The 25698-nt window shown below is 45.3% G+C and overlaps 1 protein-coding gene across 6 annotated transcripts in view; it reads left to right on the plus strand.

The window, feature by feature from the left end:
• Positions 1-3530: 3530 nt before the first annotated feature.
• TAOK3 (TAO kinase 3) overlaps positions 3531-25698 on the plus strand; it is a 79092-nt gene continuing 56924 nt past the window's right edge. Inside the window, exons 1-2 of one of the 6 annotated variants that reach the window (XM_038152069.1) lie at positions 17704-20109; positions 20414-20547. The gene's annotated coding sequence lies outside the window, so the exon portion shown is untranslated. Of the gene's footprint in view, positions 3670-13090; positions 15375-15425; positions 17634-17703; positions 20110-20413; positions 20548-25698 lie in introns of those variants that run through there. The other 5 variants (XM_038152074.1, XM_038152073.1, XM_038152070.1 and 2 more) reach the window with 5 other exon arrangements.

The following is a 25698-nucleotide window of genomic DNA, read 5'->3' on the forward strand; positions in this document are numbered from 1 at the left end:
GGGCCCTGTGGGTGAGAGGGTTCCGGGTTCGAGTCCCGGCCCCGCCCGGTGCGTGGCACGGGTTTGGACTGTGCTGGCGTTGAACTCCTCAGCGTGTTGTGGCCACCTGGGTTTGTGTTCGTGGACCAGGCTCTGCTCACAGGTGCCAAGAGGCAGGACGAGAGCAACGGGCAGAAACATGCACAGGAAGTTCCACCTAGAGTTGAGGAAGAGCTTCTTCAGAGTGCAGTGCCTGAGCAGCGGAACACAGACCAAAGTGGGTGCGGAGTCTCCCTCTCTGGGCATATTCCAGAACCGTCTGGACACAGTCCTGTGCCTCGAGCTCTGGGATGACCCTGCTGGAGCAGATGATCCCACTATGATCCCTTCCAACCAGGCCCCTTCTGTGATACAGACACAGAGCAGTACCTTGCCTCAGTGGGGATGGACTCATTAGGACACTTGTACTCTTTTGAATTTTATTATATTTTAATAGAGAAATGACTTCCCTGTTCCTCCCGGCAGAGCCCTAGCACAGAGAGCATTGTGATCTCACCCAGGTGAATCAGGTGCCTCCTGCCAGTGAACAGCAGCTTTTGTAGAACACACGCCTCACATCTGCCAGGTCCTGGTCATTCTCCTGACTAGCCACTGCTACAAAATTAAGGATCAAGACACATGTCCTGGTGAGAGCCAAATGCAGGATCCCACTCCCATCCGAAAATGCCTCACAGTGGCATTTCAGAGTAAATATCTCATGAATCTTTTTTCTGCAGCTCTAATTTACCTGGGAACGACTAACTAATCTCATCATCTCCAGCACAGCCACACTAATCGCTCACCTGCAGCTGGGAAGTGCATTCCTCACATGCACAGCTTATTGACTCACTGAGGCACTACAAACACCTCATCGAGGGGAAGGAAATCTGTTTGATCTGAAGCTCTGAGCTCCAAAACCCGCAGCGCTTCTCTCAGCGCCCAGAGCAGCACCAGGTCGGTCACACCGTGTTCTCAAAGGGGCAGCAATAATGCAGCGCAGCCACTCGGCTTTCCTGCCGATCACCCCAAAGGTCTGTTTGCCCAGACTGACAATTTTTAACTCGGAACACCCATGCCAAGTATGCTCCATGCCTCTTTCCTTAAGTCAATACTGCCTCTAACAGGGGACGAGGCACGGCCAAAAGTTGGCACCGCCCCCCAAGCAGCTCCCAGAACTTCTGGGAGCGTTTTTGTCTCAGGGGAGAGACACCACCACGGCTGCTCACCACCCCTCCTTTCCCAAGAAACGCTGTGGGTTATCAGCACGTTGGAAACCCCTCCTTTTCCCTTCTCCCCGCTCAGGCAGCGCGGCTGGCACGGCTGCCCGCGGCCCCGGGGTGAACAGGAAAGGGCGTGGTGGCGGCTGCCACATCGCATGAGCTGCGTGGTGGCCACGGCTTTGTCCTCTCCCCACGCTCATACCTGGCTTGAGTTCCTCAAATCACTCCCCAAAGCCATCCAGCCACTGAGCTAAAAATAGAAACGGGACTGCAGGATCTCAGGAACTAACCAGAGCCCCCCGGGAGCCTTACAAGCACTAGTATTTCCCCTTTCTCCCCCATTTCCTGTCTGGATGTGTTCCATCCGTCCACACACTCGGTTCACCAGCTCCCCTGCCAGCCGGGTTTGCGCTGCTGGCGGCACCAAACCAGTTCTAAGTGTGCCCAAACCACAGCAGCCCTCCCAAGGATCATCTGCCCTGCCTTGCTGCTGCCTCAGCACGGCCTGTTTGGAGCCGGCTGCCCTCCCAGCGCAGCCCTTCACATCGGGCAGGTGCAGGCACCAACGCGAGGGCACAGGAACCCCCTGAACGGGAGCCAGTGGGTAAAAAAACTGCGAACTGCTGCTGATGCAAAGCTTTTTTAGCTCATTCTGTAGTCAAAACTGGGATCTCAAAGCTGCTGCTCCCTCCGTGCTAATTCCTCCTGTTTAATAGGAGCCTGCTGGAGACACCCTCTGCTGTCATCTCTCAGGCATTCAGTGGGAACCCGAGGGAGGAGGCTCAGCTTTAAGGAATGCCATGTTTCCCTTACAAACACAGAAACTTAACTGTCTCCACCCCAAGAAGCTGTCAGGGAAAGTGTAAAGTTCCCTATCGAGCTGTTGTTCTTGGCTCCTGCTTCCAGCGGAGCTATTGTTCTTGTCACAACTTGCTCAGTGCTTTGTCCACGTTCAGTTTGGGGAGAGAGCTCTGCCTCCTGCTTGCTCAGCACCAGCTTTTCGCAGGGCTGCTGACAGATGAGTCGTGCTCGCTCTGCTCTTCTTTCCACTCAAAAGAAAGAGGGGCAAAAAAAGGGTTATGGAGCTTAGCTTATAAACAGGAAACTCCTTGTGTGAAATTACTCAACTACATTGAGAAGAGCTGTATTGTACTTTGGTCTCTGAGGCACAGGACACACCAACACCCCTCATCTGGGACCCACGGCTCTCAGGTTTCTGTACCTGTGGTTTCACACAGCTCTCTGAGGATGGTTCTAGAAGCCCAAGAAGGGGAACAGCTGTCAGGAGCAAGTTGGCAGAATGAGGCTGCATGAGGTACGGGCAAATAAAGCTCTGCTCCTTCAGTTTTATTTAGAAAAATGAATTAACCCACCCTGCCAAATAAGTCTCTACAACTAAGAAGTGTTTAGGTTCAGAGGCTGTGGGGAGCCACCAAGTGTGGCAGAAACAGCATGAGCTCACCTTATCCTGCCTCTGCTCTTGGCAAGTCCTAACCCAGAGCTCTCAACCCCTCCTACAGCTCCTTTTCCTTTGGGGCTTTGCTACCAAATCACAGCTGCTCCTTTTGGGTACAGGGGCCCCTTCCTGCCACAGGACACACAGTCCCTGTCAGGGCTCTCCCAACACCTGCAGCACGGGACTGAAGACTCAGAGCTGCCTTTTTACTCGGCCCGAGCACTGTGCTCTCACACAGCAGCTGGTTGTGGGCCCCAACACCCCCTACACCTGAGAGCACTACCGACCCTGACAATGCACACACACACACACACACACATCCCTCTGAATTAATCAGGGGCCCTGAGACCCCTCCACACACACACACACACACACACACACACACACACACACACGTAAGCCTGATATGGCCCCCAACATCCGTTCTCCATACTTGAGACCACTGCAGACCGCAACATCCCAGCACACACCTGAGGTTACCAGAGCGCTCGGCCCCGCACCCCCTGAAACCGCTATGGGTCCATAAGTCCCTCACACACACACCTGAACCCCATGTGGGCCAACCGGCCCCGCGCACACCTAAGACCACTGTGGGCCCTAACACCCCTCACGCACACCTGAGCCCCGGCACGAACAGCCACAGCCCCTGGCAGCCACAGCTCACGCCCTGCTCTCAGCGTTCCCCTCACGGCGCTGCCGCCATTGCCCTCCCTCAGACCCCGCTCGCTCCGCGGCACCGCGCAGGCGGCTCAATCGAGCGCCGACGGCGCGGGCGGTGCGCTCGGTGAGGTGGCGCCGCTCAGCGGCCCGGCCCGAGCTGCCAGGCGGCGTAGCCGAGCGCCGAGCGGGGCCGGGCAGGAAGCGGCGGTGACGGGCACGGCCCGGCGGACACGCTCCGTCCCCCTCTCCTTCTCCTCCTCCTCCCTCCCCGCCGGGGCCCCGCGGACGTGGCCCGCTGCCGCCGGCCGGCACCAGGTGAGGCACCGGCAGAGGGAGCGGCGTCGCTGACAGGCGGGTCCCGGCGGGGCGCGGAGGGCAGGGGGCAGCGCTGGGGCTGGCAGCGCGTTTGGGGCTCAGAAAGACACTTATCGGCATTTGGATAAGGGCACTCTGCGGGGCTCATGGAAGGGGCTGCTCGGGTCCGGGCAGCTCCCGCGGGGCTGCGAGCGCGGGCTGTGGGGTGTGGGGGTCTGAGTCTGAGAGAGCCAGGACGGGGCAGGACGGGGCAGCTGCCCCGCACCCCTTGCCGGGGCACCGGGAGCGGCCGCTCCTCCCTTCCCTTCTGCCTTGGCTCCCTCGTGCCTTGCGTCTCTCCCGTGTGCCGGGAGCTGTCCCCGGGCGCTCTCTGGAAGTCGGAGCTCCAGCACAGCAGCCCCGAGCGGACGGGAACGCCCCGGCAGCAGCGTGAGGAGCGGAGGGAGAGCGGGCGGCCGCCTTCACCTGCGGCCGGGCACGGCTCGGGAGAGCGGCGCCGCTCCGCTGGGATTACCCCGGGATCCGTCTGAGCCAGCCCGGGAATGCCGGGGAGGAGGGAGCCGCGTTTCTGTCAGCTTTGAGCGGAGTTGGAAGCAGTGACGTCGGTCTGGTGCGAGCAGATGTCTCTGTCCTTTTAATGACACAGAGAAATGGTTTGCTGTAGGTGCTGGATGCCATCGAGCAGCACTCGCACTTGCGTGGAAGGAGAAGGAAGGAGGACACGAGGCAAGTACTAAGCCTTCAGAGTTCTGTTTTATAAATACATCTCCTCGTGTCTCCTCACCCCCCTTCCCCAGGAACGTGCGTGGAATGAATTCCCTAATCCTACAACTATGGCAGCTCTAAACTTCAGTAGCCACCGAGTAGCCCTGGTAGATTCCTGGTTTTCAGTGTTCACTTCTTGAGCCTGGGCAGAAGTGAGCAGCTTGTGTTTGCTGTCCCCACCTGGGCTGTTCTCCCCAGGGTGGGGGAGAAGCCCGTGGGACACTGCTCTGGGAGCTCTGTGGAATGCTGGGCTCGCACACAGTCCAGCAGCAGCTCCGTGTTTGTTTGAAAACAGCAAAGCAGGTGGTGCTGATTTCAGCCAGGAGGATTTGGAATCTCCCTGCCTGCCTTTGTGGATAGTGATCCACTTAAGAAGGTGGAAGCAGTCAGGGTTCTGCATCCACGTGCATGCAGTTCCACAGAACACAGGGTGATTTCAAGTTGCTGGGTAGGGCACTGCTGGCTGAGGTTTGTGGTGCTTATGTTGTTTGAGAATAAGTGGGCTTCAGTCTGTTCCCCAAAGTCTGCTGACACCTTTTAGCAAATGTTTAGAATGCTGCAGTGCTGGCAGTGATGCAGTTTGTTTTGCCAGTGGTCATTACTTTGATGTATCCCATACCAGATCTGTGAGAGGACACATGTTGGTGTTTCTGTGTTGATGGATTTTTTGTGGAGAGAGATAATACACTGTGCTTGTCCTCTCTATGAGCTTAAAATGGGGCTATTTCTGGTAGGTAGCTATTTCTGTGTTCTCAGGGGCTAATATAACAATATCGGGCATGTTTTAAATGTAAATACCTGTCTGTAATCTCTCTTTTAACACTGAGCTTCATACAGATATCTGACAGTTCCTTTATGCACCCACAGTGAAGCTGCAAACTGTTCTTATCTACATAAATGTCTCATTTATCAAATCCAGATTTCTTATTCGCTGTCCAACTCATCATATAACTTCCTCTGGCATCTGATTTGAAGAAACTTTGAGCTGGGTTGTTTCCATCCACCCTTCTCTGTATGAGAGCTTTCAGATTGCAAACTAATTCTTGTTTGTGTGTGTGTATTACTTACAGTGGTTCTCTCTGAGTACTTGCCTTTTACATTGTTGCATCATTATCAGTTAAAAATGATCTTAGCAAGTCAAAGCTTTTAAAGATGAGGTATTTCTACTTGTGTGCATTCTAAATGTGGCTCTTGCATCAACAGGGTTTTACTGTTAGATTTGTTTTTCATAATGTGTTGCTGGATGGGGGAAACTTTCAGCAGGAATGAGCTCTGTTCCTTCTGAGTTAGCTGCTGTCTTCTTTTAGAGGGAAAACCCTGTTTGAATGAAGCAGGGCTGGAGTTTGCTGGATGGCTGGGGAGCAGATGAGGAGGGGCAGGGGCAGGGCAGTGGTCAGTGAGTTTGAACCAGGAACACAGACTCATTTTTTGCTCTTACAGATTTTTGGTCCAGGTTGATCTGCAGCCTCGTGGGATGCTGCAACATCCGGGTTATGTGAAATGCCAGGGAAGGAGGTGTTTGTGGAACACTTTACATTTTATTTATTTGTTGCTTTTGCACAAAAAAAGTGTCTAAGGTTAATGATTTTAAAGAGGAAATACATATTTTGTTTTAAGACAGAGCTCAGAGTCTTTTAACAGACCCCTCTACAGTTCAGTCACAGCATTTACACCAAACTGAGTTTGAATAAAAGTGCAGTTTTGGCATCAAAGGTGTTCAAGAAGTAGATTTTTATAAAGTTCTGTTTCAGCATGTGCTCAGCTTTATTAATGGACATACTTTCACACATCAGGGAAAAATTCAAAAAGTGAACCCAAAAGAGTATTTTGTTTCATGCTTACTATTTTCAAACTACTTCCTCATTTGCAGGCCATTGATTAAACCAGAAGGATCTGCTTGCCCTTGGCTGTGTAATAAACATGATGCAATTGCCTGGTGCCTGCTTGGTCATCAGTTCTTCCAGGGGCAGCTCAGTGAGTTTCCCTGACAGCCTTTTTATCACTCCCTGAAATCACTCTGGCAGCTTTGTTCTGATTTTCTGAGTGAAGTGTGTTTTAGAAAGTATTGATCTGGTAAATTTAGGGTTCCCTCTGGGTAAAAAGAAGAAAATCTCTCCTCTGATTTTAACATGGGCAGCACAGGTTGTGACTTTTCATTGTGATCGTGTAGTGGGCATCACTTAAAAGTCATCCCTGGCACTGTGTGCCAGGAACTCTCATCTGTGAGAGCCTCAGCTCCTCATTAATTTCTACTTCAACTTTCCTCCTTGTTAAAGTAAATTAATTAGGCGAGGTCATCCATCTCTTAAGCTACTGAAGGATGTTGCATATCTGAGTTATTAATGGTATTGTGGCAGCTTTTCAATTGTTATAAAGCCCCACTTCCAGCATCAAAGAGCAATGTTCCTAACATGACATGTTGCCCTTATTTTTTGCAGCTAAACCATGGGAATTCACTTCTAAAATCCCACTGGAAATATGAAAAATATATATTTTTAAAGATCAGTAGGTTTTGCTCTAAGATTCAAGAAATCTGGAGTACTGCTAGTATTCATTTTTAAAAATATTTTTAAATTATTCAAATGAATTAAATACTAAAATTAGGTTGGCTAATAAGTTTGTTCTTATTCAGGGTGGCAAAGTACACATTGGATTTGAGCAGGTTGGAAGATTTCTTGTTCACATACTCATGTTTTTGTCACAAATTGTTAGTTTAATTTGTAAGGGCAGGGAAATTTCAAATTTAATATAGGGAGCTTACAAAACAAGTTTGTCTGAGTTGCTAATGAACTAGGCACTTATGCCCTTGGACAGGTAATAGCTTGATGTTGACGTAATTACTTTTTTTCCACACCCTGAATATTAGGTCGAACTGGACTCTGGTTGATTTAGAATTTAATGACACCAGTCATTTTGTGGGAGCCTGTGGTCACTCATGGTCCCTCCTTGGCTGCTAAAGGCTTTCAAATAGGGACAACCTCCCAGTTTGGTCTCCATTTGTGCCTACTCCTGCTATCAGTTGTCACCACGACATTTTTATGAAAATCCTTTTGTCAGGATTTTCTTCTCCTGAGAAGCTGAGGGGCCTCAGCTTCAAGATGTAAACAATTCTTATCTGCTAGTGTGGAATGCAACAGGTGCTTCCTTGATTGGTCCATGTTGAATGTTTCTGCTTAATAACCAATCAAGGAGGCAGCTGGGAGGCACAAGCCTTTGTTATACATTCCTTTCTATTCCTGTCTCGCCTTCTGATGCATCTTTCTCTCTGTTCTTTTAGTATAGTTTTAGTGTAGTTTTTTAATATAATATATATCATGATATAATAAACTGCTGATATTTCAGCCTTCTGAAATAATGGAGTCAAGATTTCTGCGTCTCTCACCCCTTGTCCTAACTACCCTAAAAACCACAAGCACTGTTAATTATGATGCTGGGTTACCTGAGAGCCCAAGAAGTTCCTCAAAAGAAGGGCAGATGATGACCTTGGTGTTCCACGCATTTGATTTGGGATGAGCAGGTTTTGTGCTGCAGGTGCTGCTGTCTTTGGGAAGAGAGAGAAAAAGCTGTTTTTAGAAAATTGTCACTGTGAGAGTGGAGATGTTAACCCAAAATCCTGGGTAAACTTCAGCTGCATTCCCCTAGAGTTGAAAACACACACACATGGGTTTGGTTTGGATTTGTTACTTTTCTACAGAAAATGACTTCCGGGGAGTACCCCAAGATCACTGTGGTGCAGAACCTGGTACTGGGAGGAATGAATCTTGTATGCAGTGTATGTATTTCCACACATATCAAGCAGCTTAGGATGAAAGATGTTGGGACTCCCAGATACCATCAACATTTTCTGAGCAGGATGTCATTATTAGATTGGAACTGATGAATGTCAAACGTTGTGGTGAGTCTGTTTTCAGAGAGATGCAGACTGTGCTCACTTCCTACATTAAAGCTCATTTTCCCCTAATTTTTATATGTGAGCTGTGATTCTGTTGCACGGAATCTGGCATAATATTGAGCAGATTTATTTAGTGTTGCCCTTGAACGTTGTGAGTGCTTAAGCCAGATTTACAGGAACACAGTCAGTGATGATTCATGTTGAGATGATGTTTTTCTCCCTTGTAATGGAACATATGGGACTACGTAGCATATGGTACCACTGAAAATTGTTAAATGTGGAGCGCTGATTTATTACACAGCAAAAAGGGTTGGGGTTTTCGGTCTAACACTGAGCAGAAAGCTTGTAAACAGCTCTGGCTGTTGGTTTGTGTTTGGTGCTCTACTGTGGCAATTTCAAAGGATGCCTTTAAATGGCAATGCTTCCAAAAGTTGTGTGTCTGCCCTTTCACTATGGTACAGTTTTGCTCTGTGGGATGACAGCTTCAAAAACCTGAAAAAAAAAAATCCTTCCTTTCTCAGATGGGAAGCAGAGGTATGAAAATGTGTAAATATTTTTCTTCCAGTCTTGCTATCCAAAACACCTTCCTTCTGTGTTTTGTTTGGGGTTTTTTTTTGTCTTTATGCGACTTTTGGAGAGTTGTTTTTTTTTTTTAACTTAGGCAGGGAGAGGAAACAGACACACACCTTGGTCCTTTCAGTGCACAGGGAAAAGTGGACTAAAGTGCAGCTACAGAGAACATAAATTCCAGTCACCTATTTCCTTGTGCTCTCCTCTATTTCTTAACTATTCATCTTTGGATGATTGTAATCTCTCCAGAGCAGGCATTGCTTCTGCTCTGGCTCTGTAGGGTCTTGTTGCAGGTAACTGAAGCTCCCAGGTACTGTGGTCATACAGGTAATTAATGGCTGGTCATAAACCTTCATTGATTAAGCTTTTTCAGAAATGATTTAAGCAAGAAACTTCATTTAAATCTTAGAATGTGCTCGTGTTTGTCTTTTTTTCTAATGACTCGATTTATTTGTACATCTTAAAGTACTGATCAAAACAGACTTTATGATAAATTTACTTTTGTTAGGCCAAAAATACATAATTAAGAAAGAATATACATTGTAAATTTTTGGGATAAAAGTCAGATGAGCCTTTTTTCCTCCTTACTGGCTTAGTAACAATCTGCCTCTCAGTTCAGGGTTTCTTGTGTGCCTTTGCTTATTCTGCGTGGTTGAGGTGAAGTTTGAGTATGCTGTGTCCTTTAGAATGGCAACAGATATTCGACATCATTAAAAACTGCTGTTATTTAATAAAAGGAAGTTGTATCTACCCTTGGGGGAATTAACTATGACCTCTTGTTAACCATTGCCTTCAGGATCTTAGATCCTCCCTTTGCTTGCCTCATCCTTAGTCATACATTGGAAGAGGAAAACAGGCTTTTTTTCCCTCCCTCCCTCCCAGCTCTTGAGCAGTTTCTCAACTGGAGGTGAACTGATGGTTGACCTAAACCCTGTGAGGAAACTGAAGTGGGGACCACACTCCCATTCCCCTTGTGGAACATCCTGCTGCTGTTAAAACTCAAACACAGCATCTCAATTAACTCTAATTCCCAGCCTTAGCCTGCACATTAAATATTTTTGAAAAAGCATTAGCCCAAATGAATTTTAATTTCTGGCATTTCTAATCTCAACACTGGCAGTGGTGTCAGTTTTAGCTCTTGAAAAGAGGGGAAAAACATTTCTTATCTGGAAAGTATGCGAGTGGCAGAGCAGATAAGATAATTGAGCCCTAAATGTGAGCTGGGATGGAAACAGGCTCTGTTGAGAGTCAGGTCTCATCTGCTGTGCCACACTCCAGTGGTGCTTTAATGCATAATAAAAATCCAGGGAGTTTGGTCTTCCTGGGCAGGACACAGGGAATTTTCTCTCTGCTGCTTTTTCATTAAGAGACACGAGCCTTTAGTTCCAGAGTGAGACATTCATGTTCTCAGAGTCAGGAGTTTTCTGTCATTTGGGAGGCAGACAGCCAAAAATAGGATTTTATGGCTCTCGTGCCTGTAACAACAGTTAGCTGCTAAGGTGAGGAATAGAAATTTAAAAACCTTCCAACTTGTGGTTCCACTCAGGCAGCTTTTTCTCAAAATTTATATGTGCTGCCTTTCCTCTGTGGGGGATCCCCACAGAGGATAACAAGTTTTCCATTTCCAGCTCTTCCCTTGGACTGAGCTCCTGTTGTGGTTTAGAGGTTGTGTGTTCAGCACTTGGGCATGGCCCACATGGCTGGGAGGGAGCAGCGCAGGTACCTAAAACCAGAATAAATGAGTAACTACAGGAATTACTTTTTTTGCCACACAAAGTCTTATTTTTCTTCTATTTGCTCTAACACTGCTTTTGGAGTTTTTTACTTGGTATCATAGGGTTGCCTTACTAGAAAGTACATTACTTCAAATGAAGTTAGACTGTTACAGAATGAGACATAAGGGGGTTTTTGTTGCAAAAATCAGTATTTAGCTTAGTATTTTGCTGCAGGAATTGTAGCCCAGGAGTTAGACCTGCTGCAGGCATTGAAGCTGTAGTGCATAAAAAGATCTGCTTCTTTGTAGGGCCATATGAAAATGCCATAAATCAAAATATATCTCACTTAGGCATTTGAGACCTGCAGAAATGGCACGCAAATGTGTGATAATACAGTCTGAGCAGTTTCAATGATTAACTTGTACAAGTGCTCCAGATTTTAGGTGTGTTGGGCACCTTTTGTACATTGGAGGTTTCCAGTTCTTGTTTTCGAGGGAGTTTTGTGCCAGTCTGACTTGATGCCTTAAAGGAGAAAGTTGCTGACTCAGGCTTGTTGTAAATTTGCGTTTTCCTGCCTACCTGAGTATTTTAGAGCAATGCTGTTTATATTTTTAGAGCAGTCTTACATTTTTTGATATGCTGAGCTCAAACCAGAGGTGGTCAAAAGAGATTGTGGTCTGATCTGTTGGACAGTCCGTGCTAGATCCAGGCTCTGGAGATATCCAGGGAGGCAGAGGGATGGGATCCCAGTCCTAGTGCTGTGCAAGCTGGTGCTTGGAGCCCCAGGCTACCAGTGCAGCTCTGCTGGTGTTTAAGGTCAACTCCTTGCAAATATTTTAGCAAGGCTTATATTCAAATGCTATTTATAAGACCAGACTAATTTCTTTCCTCCTAATGATGGCCCTTTGGCTGATGACAGGGCTGGAATCCTGAAGATCTGGATTCTGGATGCCACTAGTCAGCTGTGTATCCACAGGGAAGTCGTTTGCCAGCTTTCTGCCTCACTTTTTATCTGTATTTAAATGAAAAAAAATAAAAAAGGCTGACTAATACCTGCCTCACAGGCTGCGAGAGCACAGTTAGTAGGCTCATGCTGTAGGATCTTTGGAAAACGCTGCAGGAATGTTCAAGGGGTTTATTATGGTTAAGGTCCTGCAGTGAGAGAACTGGTTAAGCCTGGCTTATTGTTAGACCATTCATTAAGGAGCCTTAATAGCTGAAGCTCTCTGATAGAGGCTGTTCTTGGCTTCACCTGCAATTACCCTGGGCACATCCAGGCTGCTGCAGCTGCAGAGAGCTGGAGCAGAGCTGGAGCATCTGCAGGGATGTTGGAGCCTGCCTGGAGTGCCTCTCTGCCATGCCAGGGCTGGCTTTGCATGCAGGTCATGCTGTAGCCTCAGTGGGTTTGGGCACTTCAGCGTGGTGATGATGACTTATTGTGCCACTAGTGAGCCCTTAGCACCTTTGTGCCAAAAGAAATGCTGTAAAATCAGCTGAGTTTTTCCTGTGTGTCTGCCTAACTCAGAATTTGCCCTGCTTTCGCTTTGTAAATAGAACAAAATTTTTTAAAAATAACTTGAAAAAATGTATAAGGCAACAGAAATTTTAGTGTTAAAAGGTGTAAACCAGCTATTAAAAATCTCTTAAATCTGGTGATCTTCAAGCTTTTGAAAATCTGTGAAGCTTTTGTGTGAATGCTGACATTTTGGCTTTTAAAATTAATTTGATAGTGTATTTAGAAAGTATCTGTCAGAATTTCTTCCCTTCTGGCCACCATTATAATAACATAACTTTGCAAGGAAAGGCAAAATCCCCATTTTTGGGAAAGCTAGATACCAGTGTTTATTTCCTAAACCAAGTAGTCATTAGCAATAGTAGCTTATTAAACTTTAATAACTTTCTTAAAATTCACACTCGCTTGAAAGTCAAGATGCAGCCTTGACAGCTGGAGGTCCTAATCCAGACAGTTTTATTTATCTTTGCAGCTTCATCTCTTCATTATTATATACAAAAGTTGTTTTCTGTGTCTTGGCAGATTGGAAATGTATTGACTGAAAGAAAAATAGAAACTTGGATTGCTATTTAAACACAGGGCTGGAGGGGGTAGGGGACAGGAGTTGGGAGCAGGAGATGCCCTGGTGATAAATTTAAATTTTGAATTTAAAGTCATGAGTCTGCAAATTAATAGTAATTTTGAGCTGATTTTAGTGCTAAATCAAAACCAACTGTTACTCCACCTCTCCTTTCTCCCACTGAGCTGGGTTGGCACAAACCTTTGTGCTACCAGGGGTGATTGAGATCAGCAAACTGGTCCAGCTGTGAAATAACCAGGGCTAGCAAAGCCAGAGATTTGGAGATCGGCACAGACAGAGGATGAGGATGGGTGGTACAAACTCCTCCTGCTGAATTACACTGTGAGTATTTTTCTAAAAAAATAAACCAAACAAAACCCCTCCAATGCCATTGCTGGATTTCAGTTAATGAGTAAATTAACAAGTCTCACTTTCTGTTTCTTGGGTGTGGGTTGGCTCCAGCAGCATTTGGGTTGTCCTGGGGAAGACTCAAATCATTGTTAGCACTCCCTCCTTTCACTGGGTTTTATTCATTTGAAGTGCTTTTTTTAGGAATCCAAATTTACATGCTTTGTATTACTTGCACCTGCTTTCTTTTTTTTAGGGTTTTGTATTCAGATTTAACTGAGGAAAGGCTTTTCTGAACGGCTGACACCATTTGCTAAATGTTCATTTCTCAGTGTTTTTATAATTTACATGGACAAGTACCCCTGCCTTAAAAGGGGGGGGAAATCCCAAGCAGAATGTTTGTATCCAGGCACTGACAGTATTGACTAGATGATGATACAGGTATTCCCAAACATGAAATTCTATTTCATATTTCAGGTATACAGTGGCTTTTTAAAATGTTAGGCCATGGCCCCATATGACAGGAAGGTGAAAAGTTACTTCGTAATATTAAATCAAATTTGTTGTTTAAGTGTGAGAATTACTTACAGTATGTAACCAAGATCCTAAAGGTAGAAAAGGAAGCACCAATTCATATTAATTGACTGTTTCATTAATACAAATGAGGAGACTTAGTTTGTTTTTTCTTCAGGAAAATCATTATTTTGGGTAAACAGTGCAGCACAAAAGAAGCCTTTCTGAGCACTGCTAAGCCCACCTGGCTTCCAAAGCCATCCAGGGATTTTGTGGTGGGTGTTTGAAGAATAAAACATCTCAGTTTATAGAGCATTTGGCTGCTGGTGCCAGGGCCTCCCCATCCAGAGAGCATTTGCAGCTGCTGTCAGTGAAGCTGTGGGTGAGAGCCTCGAGGGCGTGGAGAGAGGAAGTCAGAAAACTTTCATATTTATGATCTCTGTCTCTGAACAAAGGGGGTGTTTAATTAGTGGCATCAATCATAAATTAGGAACTCTTGCACAGCAGGGCTGAAAGGCTGAGGGGAGGATGAAACCCCCTCTGTGCCCTGTGCCTGTGTATTCCAGCAGCTTGGAAGCTGTGTCAGATATGGATTGTGGAGGTGAAGAGTTCCCACTCATCCTGGCAGGAGGAACTGCTGTCACAGAGCCACAAGCATTTGCTGCTGCTGGTTGTGGCAGGGGGATGTGGGGCAGGATCTGAGCAGGGAGTGGAGAAACCTGGCAAAGCTCATCTCTTAATGAGTGAAGGCATGGCTGTGCTGGGCTCTGTGCTGCTGAGGCAGGTTGCTTTTTGAAAAAACGGGATTTAACCCCAAAGAGCAAAAGCTGGTGGTAGGAGGTGGCCAGGGAGCTGCCTCTGTGTGTGTGTGTGTGTGTGTGTGTGCAGTGGGGAAGGTTTTGGTTCCTGTTTGGGGATGTCCCCACCCTGCCCAGGCTGCTGTGCCCAGCAGGTATTGTTCCCTCTGGAGCAGGATGAGGTCAGCTCCACGACCTGGAGCCTTCTCCTGGGTTTGTTGGTCTTTTGGTGTCACGGCACCAGCAGAACAAAAATTATTATTGTTAAAATTTTGATTCCGTAAACTGTCACATGATGTATTCTGTCTTCTCAGGGGAAAATCTGTATGCAATGTGCAGAGGTTTTCTTGTTCAGGAATTCATGCGCTGCCTTTTTTTTAGGTCAGGTCAGGGGAGAAAACTTTGCCTTTTTATTGGGAGCTTGCAAAGATTTTGGAGGACCTTTGCTGCTTTTGTAGGTTGCTCTGGTGTCTTGGGCCCCCTTTGAGTGGGACATCTGTACAACTGAGTTTTAGTTTTACATTATCCTACATTTCCTTTTTTTTTTTCCTCTCCTCCCCCCACTATTACTATCATCCCTTGTGTTCTATGTACAAAAAAGTAAGTATCAAACACAAGTTAAAATGTCCTCCTTAAGAGGTTGCATGTTCAGGGGTTTGATCCCTGTATTGGCATAGCATTGAGATAAATGAATGTGCTGATGTTCTGCAGTGAGATTGGGGGAAAAAAGCCCAGTTAATGAGATATCTGGGTGGAGGGAGCAATCCTCAAATGAAAATTGCTTTTCTCTTTCACAACAAGTCAAAATATTTTGGAATTAAAAGCAAAACTGAAGCTGAGCAAATTGATTTTTCTTTTTAACCACTTGTACTTAGAGCTTATTTTATGTAATTACTGGGGCGTGACTTTAAGTTCTGGGCAGAACTTTGTGGCTTGTTAACATCGGGTTGAGCCTCTGATGTTGCAATGAAGAAGGAAGTGAGCTCGTGTCTGCTTGGGGAGGGGGACTGCAAAGCACTTCTGCCTGCATAAGGTGGGAATTGCAGCTGGCTGGGTATTTTTAGCTTCAGAATACCTCATTTTGAATGTGAATTTTGTTTTTTTCTTGTTAATTCTGTGTTTGGTAAATTAAGCTCTCAGCGAATGTTTTAACAATTATCTTTTTCATCCCAAAATGCACTAAACACATGAGTTCTTCACTCCAGTTTTATTTATGAAAGATTTTAAGTTCTTTTTTTAAACCTCCAGAGCTGCAGCACTGATGTGATGCATTTCCCAAGTGTCTCTTGTCCTCTCTTGGTTTTTGCAGTTTTACATCCATGGGTAAGGATAGAGGCATAGTAAGGATTGCTGGGAAAGGTGAGGCTTCATAGATCAGCCTCTGTTTCTCCAGCTTAATTAAAGAATAAAAAAGGGGAAATAGTAGATCTGATTTTGTTCCCTCCTTGTAAAAACGTGCAGCAATATGGACTTTTGCCTGGGCTGGAGGGAGAGGCAGAAGATGGCCTCAGTTTCCATCAGTGTTTTCCAGTCATTTGCTGTAACAGAAGTGATTCACTTCTGTTCAGTTGTTCATCCTGGCCTGAGGTGAGACATATAGAATGTTTCTATTTTAAGCTCTTCAGCATAATGGATGAATAAACTCGCCCTTCTCATGGTTTTTGCCACAGTGGGTGAGCTTTCCTTCCTGGCTTCTCTGTTTTGCTGCACTGGCCTGAAATACTCGCCCTCTGAAAGCTCTTGGTGTGCTGTCAACGCCGGTGGAAGAAAATGTTCTGACCATTTTGCTTCAGGGTTGCTGATCTTAAACTGCACTGTTAAAAATAACAAGTTTTCTGAAGGCACACAGTGATGTTTCCCTGGTTCCCTGCCTCTTCCCCCCCATATTGATGTGATTAAATGCCACCAAAACTCAGCAACCCTTACGTCAAGTGCATAGCCATATGCATTTGCTGCAACATTAATAGTGGTTATTCCAGCTTTCTCAAAGAAAATTAAGGGTGTTTTCATAAATGGAAATCTTTTGCTTGCCACAGTAAGTACCACACAAGCAGTTCATGTACCAGGGCATAGAGTTTTGAGATTATTTTCATACTGCTTTAAGCTGTCTCGTGCTGACTCAGTTTGGCTGTAAAAGGCTGAAGTCTTATGATCTAGAGCAAGTTGTTTGTTTTTTTTTTCTGATGGGAGAACAGGTGTATGCTGGAGTTCAGCTTTTCTCTATGACCAAAACATTTTTTTATGTTGATCTTGAAGGACCTGCTTTCCCCAAATACCATTTCACTCCCTGAGCTTTGGGATCAGTCTGTCTTTGCCAATGTTGATGGTGGCCCTTTCACATTTTCTGTTTGAGAAGCTGCAGTGAAGTCTAGAGTGTGTTATCTGAAATCAGACAGACCTGATGGCAAATGCTTTCAATTATGGGTTCAATAAATCCACGCTGGAAGGAAGAACAGGGCAAAAAGGCATTTCCAGGCTGATTGTGGCAGGAGTACCTTTAACTATCTGAATGCCTTGTTGCTTTTCCAGGATCTTTCTACAGTAGTCTGGGCATGTTCCACTGTTCTCAGAAGCAGCTTTAAAATGTTTTCCTTCCTCCTAAATTAGATGTCAAATGATGCATTTACTGAATTGAATCAAGAAACCTCTGGTGGTTCAAATGGCAGTCTTGAGCCAATGTGTAAGGCTGCCAAATTTATCTGCTGAGGAGCTCAGAGAATTTATCTCTGTGGAACTCAGAGCAGGTAGTTAAAGAGCTCTGCTGCCTGTGTTGGGACTGACTTAAACCCAGATCACAAACCATACCAGAACACAAATCAGATTTTACTGTGGAATTCGTTTGAAAGGCTTTTGCTGGCTTGTATTTAATTTTATTGATGATATATTTTAATTTGCTGTCACAAACGTGCTTCAGATGAATACAATGCACTTCTCTTTATGTGCTGGTCATCTTGTTCCTTGTCCTAAAGTGCTTGGGCTCTGTGTGTCCCTGTTTGGGAAGATAGTGCAGCCTTTTGAAGGACACATTTTCTGTGCAGCCTTTAAAATCTCTCCAGTTTGTTGAGTGTTTGCCTTGGGTTACCCTTTGAGATTTACGGGGCAGTTTGTGTTTGTTTTGACTGTTACTTTATCTCACTTTCTCAGTAAGTCCAGTCTCCCTGGCCATGAGTGATAGGAGGGGAGGATGAGGAAGTTCTGGGAGCCTGTATTTGGAATGCTGCGCTTCAGGTGCACACTTGGACTCTTTCCCTTAGCCTTTGTGTAGATTCTGTCATTGAAAGAGCTGTAAAAGGTACTGTGATGATGGAAATGGATTAAATGGTTAAATGTCTTAATCATTCAGATGTGAAATGTCCTTTCTGCTTGTACTTCCCTTGGTGTTCCTGTGTATTGGCTAATCTTTGGTGACAAAACACTCCTTGTCCTGCCCTTGCACAGCAAAGGGGCTTCCTCAGCTCATTTATTAGTCTTTAAGTTTGATATTGACATTTCACTTCCATGTTTGGAAGCTGTTTTACACTGCAGACACAGAAGTCAGTGTCGTATTTACAGTGTAGTGGTTGGTTCATATCCCCATGGCAGGCTGGGGGGTGTTTGCCTGTGTGTTATTCTGCACACACTGTGGGAATTGTTGTGTCTTCCTGAGTAACATGCACACAATGGTCATGGATGTGAAATGGGTTTTAAAACACAATGTAAAAATGGCAGTGCTCACATTCAGCTCTTCACCAGAGCTGTGAATGATCAGTGATGAGAGCTGGTGGTCTGTACATTGAAGGATTTCTGCAGATGTATTTCTGGGTGGGTTGCTGTTTTTTAAAAAAGCATTTTGATTAAAAAAAGCATTTTGAAGCTATACGTGTTCCGTATGTGTGTAGTGGGGTAGCTGAATCATCCTGTGTGGAAAAGAGCATTTTAAATCTACTTATTCATCCAGTGCCAGCACAGGTGAAATCTTTGGGTCCTCCTTTTATCCAGTCTAGGTGAGGTGCAGTGTAGGATTTCTGTGAGTTAATTCAGGCTGTGCAATGCTGTGCTGAGAACTGAGCTCCTTCTGCATCCCATCAGGGCCCCTCAGGGATGCTGTGCTGCACAGGCACTGGCAGCTGAAACTCAAATTGGGGCAGCCAGGTCAGCGCAGGGATTCTGCAGATGTTCCTGAGGTGGAGCTTCTGGCCATGACTGACCTCGTGTGCCAGCAGCCCTTATTGCTGGGAGACGCTGCTGGATCTTAAACCTTGGTTTGGAAAATCAGTTCTTGGGAGCAGCAGTGCTGGGCTTGTCTCCATCAAACAGTTAAGCTGCTTAGAAGCCACAGTTTTAATCTTTATGGAGAAGGAAATGGGAGTGTTGCAAGCATACCTTATATACTGCACATAATTACTGACATTACCCACACTTCTCCTACTGATACCAACTCCTGGGCATGCAGCTGGCACTTCCCCAGAGAGGTGACACATGACAAATGTGTTCTGACCATTTTGCTGAGCAGGTTTCCTGTAACAGCTGCCCATGATCTGCTCTTCAGACTCCCAGAGACCTCTGACAGATCTGGTTTGGTTTGTGTTTCAGTGGTGCTTCCTGTAGCATAACTTAAAATGCATAAGGGCAAATGGAGGCCATTGTATGCATAGGCCTGTCTGTGCTTTTTCCTGTTGCTTCAGGGAATTTGGATTTGTGTTTTTGGGAAAGCAGGAGGGGCCTGGGAATTGGGTAGACTTGTGAACATAGAAGTTTTGGTTATAATACTCAGATTTTGTGTCTTCATCTCCTCTTTGCAGCACTGATTGCAGCTATAAACACTGTATTAATGTGATTGTGTTGACCTCTGTGGATTCTGCTTTGGTATTGAATGAATGCTGCTGTGCACTTGAAGGCCACATGATGTCTGAAAAGGAAGAAATTCTGATAAAATTGATACTCTTCTTCAGAACTAAAACCAACTATGGATTCCTGCAGCCTGGTCTGTGCCTTATTTTATTGCTGAAAACTGTAGTGATCTGATACTTTGGAACAAACCCTTAATTTAGTGTAAATATTTGCAAAGTGTTCCAGTTTTACTTTACATCAGGTGTTTTCTGAAAAGCTGCTGACCAGAAGTCTTCTAAAGAAAATTCAATGTCTGGGAAAAAAAAAAAATCATTTTAGGTGACATCTGATGCTGGCAAGAGGGTTCTGTGAGTGCTGGGGAAAACTCTGTGTATTAGTAGTTCTTTGTCCTTGTTGACATACTACTGCTAATTTATTATAGTAGCATGACAGACTATTCAAATTTAGCTAAACTAGGTGGAAATATATATTTAAGTTCATGCTTGGAGAACTTCATTGTCAGTATAAATATTGCAGATAAGTGGGTGGTGTCACAATTCACCAAAAGTTTTGCCTTAAGAGAGCTGAAGACTGGTCTGGGGTTGCAGAGGGAGCCTGCATGAGTTTGGGGACTCATTCTCAGTAAAACCAAACTCTCACTTCTGCATTTATCCCTTTATTGGGATAGCAAATAGTTTTTTGTCCTCAAACCAAGGGCTTGTGACCCTCTTTGCTGTCCCTTGGTGAAAATGAGTGAATCTTGGTGTGTGTCCATGGTCTTGTGTAAGCAGGCATCCTTCCAGTTGCTGGTTTGTGGTGGGTTTGTTTTAGGCTCACTCCATTGATGAATGAGGTTGTGACGTTCAGGTATTCAGAAGTGAGGTGGAATTTCTCTTTTGTCCTACTGGATTTTTATCAAGAGTCCTGGTAATTCAAGAAGGCCATGGTGTACTCTGAAGGTGAGCCTGCTGCTGTTTGGTAATTCTAGGAGCCTTAGGCCTTATCTGGGAGGGTTATTAGTTGGCTGCTTGCACACAAATGTATGAGCTCTTGCCGGACTAGAAGTCAAACCCAAAAATGTGTCTTTAACTTGAAATACACAACCAGTGCTCCAAAACTGCGTGAGTCTTCACTGCAGTTCTTCATCCATGTGCTTTCTTTGCGGCTGTTTTGATCATGGACTAAAAATATTGACATTGATCAACACAGTGTGAAATAACTTCCTAAGTTCGGTTTGCACCTTGAATTTTTTTTTTTGCCTAGCAAAAGACTCCATACCTGCTAAGCAAGAACTACCTCTGTGCTGTCAGTGAGGCTGCCTTCCTTCCTTAGAGGCCATCTGGTAATGTGACCTGACTCTTAAAATCCCAATTATTCTGGCTTACCTCACTCCTCAGGTAAGTTTTAATTTTGCACATCACAGTGCCTGCGTTAACTTGTTTGGAAGTGAGAGGTGGACATGACCAGGATGCTTTGAAGTTCAGGGTTTACTCCTGAGGCCAGTCTAGAGGCAGCAGCTGCTGTGGCTGTGTCCTCAGAGAGGCTTTTGTGGAGCTGTCACAAGTCTGAGTGAGGGGACAGTGACAGATCCAGCTGTTGGCAGAGTGAGCACAAAGTATCTCTGTGATTTGGAGCTTCTGGGGATGCGGGAGGCAGCGTGGCTGTTGAAAATGAAGCATTTCTCGTCTGGTGTTTTGGAGTGAAGTCAGAAGGTGAGAAAGAGTTTGGTCCTCTGTAGTTTTGTCTAAAACAGAAGGTGCAGGGGGAGAGTTGAAAAAAAAATCATTAGTGTTTTTATACTAATGATTATACTATATTTTTATATTAGTATGGAAAAAACCCCTAAAAACCAATGATTTGAAGTTTAGGGAGGGACAGATGCGGTAAGAGATTACAGAGTTAGTGATGCAGCACTTGAAAATGGAGGCAAATGCTGTGGGGTGTTGCATATTTACTTCCCTTCTTCAAAATGTCCTCAAATTCCTGCAATTTATTTAAATTAGTTTCTCTTCTTCCAGTCTCTTCTGACCTTTAACGTTTCTTGGCAATGTTTACATTGCATTCAAATTAACCTGGGAAATGTTTTCCCAAAACAATCTTTCTAATTGTAATCTTTTACTTGAAATCTGCAGTGAGTACATTAAATATAATGTACATTTATTGATAGAAGTTATTTCTTCTCATTTGTGTGGGTGTTCTACACAGTCACATCACTGTTTCAATCGCTGGCTGCCTGACTGGTTCCTAGAAAATACAGGGGAATTTCCTACCATGACTCATCTTGGAAGTAGCAGATGCTACATGCTCTCAAGCTGTGTATGGTAGCTCTGGAGTCTCAATAAAATTAATTGAGTGTTGGGGACACAAAAATATATTGGATTACTGTAATGATTACACACTGCTACTATTTATCCCTTTTTAATGAGGATGCTTAAGCAAAATCTTTATAAAGGTGGTGGTGCTTCCCTCCCTTTCTGTCCTGTAGCACTCCTGTGAAAATGTGTTTCTGCTTTGAAATTTCAGTTTTACCTTGCTGTCACTGGGGGGTGACTGTGTTTTTAGTACTTTATAATTCTGACAAACCGTCCCTGTGTTTTTTCTTTGCTTTTTTTTTTGGTTTTTATGCTCTTGAACGTGACCTCTGAGCCACACGTCACTCAGCAGCAGCTCCAGTCCCTTAGCAGCAGCAGATTGTGTCACTGGCAGTGGGTCTGTGCTCCTGGGGAGTTCCTGGGTACCTGCTGATCCCAGATACAGAAATGGGTTTGGGAGTGTGTCTTGGCTTGAAAAAACAGGTGTCTGCTTAAGGAAGGCAGGAGCCTCCCCTGAAATGGAAAATGTAAACCCCCTCCCTCCAAATTATTATAATTTTGAAATTAAAAGGCTCTCAGGCAAATATATAGGAATAACAGTTCTTTACTAGGAAGACTAAAAATACAAATGCAATTGTTCAAACAAAAAATAAAAAACCCACTGGCAGAGTGAGAATAGGGCCTGACACGCTGTGTGTCAGGGTGGTGGCACAGTCCCATTCCATGGTGGCTCAGCCCTCCTGCAGTGCCAGCTGTGGTTCTGCTGGAGCAGGGATCCTGGACAAGGCTGGAGTTTTCCTCTGAAGCTCCAGGGCTGCTGGAGATGGGCCTGCTCTCCCTCTGGGAATGCAGAGAGAAGAAAGCTGCTCCTCTGGGAATGCAGTGGGCAAAGGCTGCTGGGCTGTTCCCAGTGTCACATTCTATCCAGGTAGGAATGCTTTGCTCCTCCCCCTGGGATGATGGAATTTTATCAGCCATGCAGGGACACTCACTGGCCATGAACAAGAAGAGAACTCCTTGAGGCAGGATTGGTTGTGAGAGAGATAAAGAAAACTGCCCAATGAAGAACTGGCCCTCTTCTAATAGATGACAAATAGAATAGACATCCCCATTTCCAGCCTGAGACAGAGTGTGGCATTCACATTCTCTGAAAAAAATTCCTTTGCCCAGGATTTTTCTCCTGGGAAGCTGAGCAGCCTCAGAGAGAAGGAAAACAATTCTTCTCTCATTTGCTTCTCCTGTGCTGTGCTCGTGTGGAATGTGTTTGGGGGTTGTTTACCCACAGGTGATTGTTTCATTGGGTTCTTCTGGGAGTTGTTTTCACTCTTTGGCCAATCAGGGCCAAGCTGTGTCGGGACTCTGGAAAGAGTCATGAGTTTTCATTATTATCTTTTTAGCATTGAGTAAGTATCCTTTCTGTATTCTTTAGTATAGTATAGTATTCTTTTATACAATAGAGTATAATAAAGTAATAAATTAGCCTTCTGAGAAGATGGAGTCAGATGCATCATTCCTGCCTTTGTTGGGGCATTCCCAGCAAATGCAGTAACAGAGTGCTGTGCCAGGGCCAGCAGGCTCACCAGGGCCTCTGCAGGGTGTCACAGTGCAGGTTTGGGCTCAGTGGGATCCCACTGGCTGTGCAGCAGCACGAGGAGGATGGGATCGACCACGTCCTAGAACCGTGCCCTGCTGCCATGTCCAGTGAGATGGGGGTTGAAGAGACACGGAGCTGGAGGTGCTGGAGTGCCTGGCATGGCCCCCTCCTGCCATGGTGGAGGTGAGGTGCTTTGAAGGGATATGGAAGGGAGTGGCTCTCCTGCAAGCTGAGATACCCAGCTCTATCTTGTGGAGTCTTGGGATCAGTTCTCATTGCAGCATTATCCAAATAAACCCAACCTGCTGCTTCAGCAGCTGATGTGCCTCTTTCTTCTCACGTGGAAGTCTGGATTCCCACACAGGCGTGGATCTTGCCTGGAGGCACATGGTGCTCCAGAGGAGCCATAGAGTGTTAGTGGAGTGCTGTCATGTCCAGACCCACTTCAAATCCAAGAGATCCTTATGGCCTGCCCTTTTCCATAGCTAAGTGAGGGCTGGCTTGCTGAGAGTAAAATGTAAAGGTTTGGGGAGCAGTGGAATTGCCAAGCTCTTGGTGTGCAGGGCTCTGTGGGATGCCCTGACCCACCTCCTTTGTGTAGAATCTGTAAGACCTGGAGACACAGGACCATCTCATGCTTGGGGAATATTCCCTGAATGTACTCCTTTGGCTGCCCAGGATGGGTGGTATTTATCTTCCTGATGTGTTTTATACTGTATTTTAACGTGAGGCTTGCCAGGTCAGGAATGTCACCCATCCTGGTGTTGGGGGCTAATCTGGAAGTGAACAGAAAAACACTGGCTGGGTTTCCCAGCCCTGGATTTTGGGTGGCAGTTCCTTTGTTCAGAAACACGAAATGAGCAATGTGTGCCTTATCATCTGGGGCACGCAGTGAAATACTCCGAGCAAGGATGGAATTACAGTGTTACTGAAGGTTTTCCTGGGAGAAGGGCGAGTCCTTAAGTGCTTTTCTGCCTCTGATCTCGGTTGCAGAAATGGCTTTTGCTGTAGCGGCACTGGCGTGAGCAGCAGCTCTCGCTGGGAAGCTGCAGTCTTGCCTTGGGCCGAGGAGCCAGTTCTGCAAAGCCAGGCCTAGCTGGTGGTTCCCAGCCCAGCCTGGGGTAGGTGGGACAGGGAGGGGGCCCAGTCCCTGCCGTGCCTGGAAAAGAGGAAGCCTGGAGCTGAACCTCACCACGCTGCACTTCCCTAGAGAGCGAGAGGAGCAGAGGCAGTTCCTTTGCTGGGCTTCATCTATGATTAATGCAGAGTTTAAGCACAGTATAGGCTTGCTCTGTAACCTCACTGTGCTCCTCGTATTCTCTGGGAAAGTTCCCTTCTCGCCAAAGAAATGTGTAGCTGAGTTTTTCCAACAGCATCCCCTGAAATGATTGAAGCTTCTGTGTTTGAGTTTGCAAGAAAAATTCTGTGGTTATTTCTGATATTTATTTTTTTCCGGAGTCTCATAATATTAAAATTTGGCTGGGTTAGATGTGTACAGTTCTGGTGTGTGTTGTTTGTATACAAATATTCAGTGTTTTTCCCCTGTAGTTACACTTTTGAAAATGTTGATACTTTCCAGCATTATAAGGAAAAATCATCAAAATGTATAGTTATTTGATACAAAAAGCTTTAGCACAAGAGTTCAGTGCAGCTTCCTCTGAAGGCTTTCCCTCTTTGGAGGCAAAGGCTTTAAAATTACATGTGTAAAATGCAGTGTAGCTCTTTTAAGACCATTCTTGTTATAATAAATTTAGTTATACATTTGTACTACGTATTGATTAGTTAGGAAGACTCATAAAGGAGTTTTTTTTCCCCATTATTCCTGTTGAGAGTATACTTTTCTAGGAGCCTATAAGGTCCTGTACAGTAATGACTCTGATCCAGGTGACTTTCTGAAGTCACCTGAGCTCCTTCAGCATTTTGGGTTGACACGACCATAAACTAGAAGACTGAACTATCACAAATTCATTAGTTAATACCAGAATTTTTCATTCCTTTGATTAGTGGCAATATGCCTCAGTCTGCAGAAAAACATATTTCATTCATAGAGTGTCTCAGCTGTGCTTAAAATTAACCTGAACAAAATAATGAGCTCTGCAACTGAGAAGCTGTCCCCAACTAAAAATATTCCTCACTTGGACGATGGGATTGGAATGTTTCATAGTTTTACTACGAATATCCCCTTAGGTTCATTATGCCTTGGATGCTGAATCCATAAAATAGAGCTGTTAATATGTACTCCAGGCACCAAGTAGTGCTGGAGACTTTCAAAAACTGCTAATTCCTTGATTTATTCATAAAGCAGGGAGAATAACTCTTGAAAATTTGATCAGATGCCAGTTCCTTCAGTAGCCACTCGATCCAGAAACCTTTTTATAGCTGTGCTAACATCTCTGAGGACTGTTAGGCTTAATTAATGTTTAAGACTCTTGTACAGAACATGTCATGAAAAGGGAAGCTCTGCTGAGGGAGTGTGGGGAGGCAGGAGGGAATTTGGCTTCGGGCAATGGGAAGGCAAAGGATGTAGCAGCATTTGAGTTGAGCAAGTTTGTGTCCATTCTCTCACTTTAAAGTACCCTTTCTGTGTTTTTTAGAGAATTACTGTTATTTGGGGTGTTAAATTGACAGGTGTGTATGCAGAA

Source organism: Motacilla alba, chromosome 15 (assembly GCF_015832195.1).
Source record: "Motacilla alba alba isolate MOTALB_02 chromosome 15, Motacilla_alba_V1.0_pri, whole genome shotgun sequence".
In the NCBI taxonomy this organism is placed as follows: domain Eukaryota; kingdom Metazoa; phylum Chordata; class Aves; order Passeriformes; family Motacillidae; genus Motacilla; species Motacilla alba.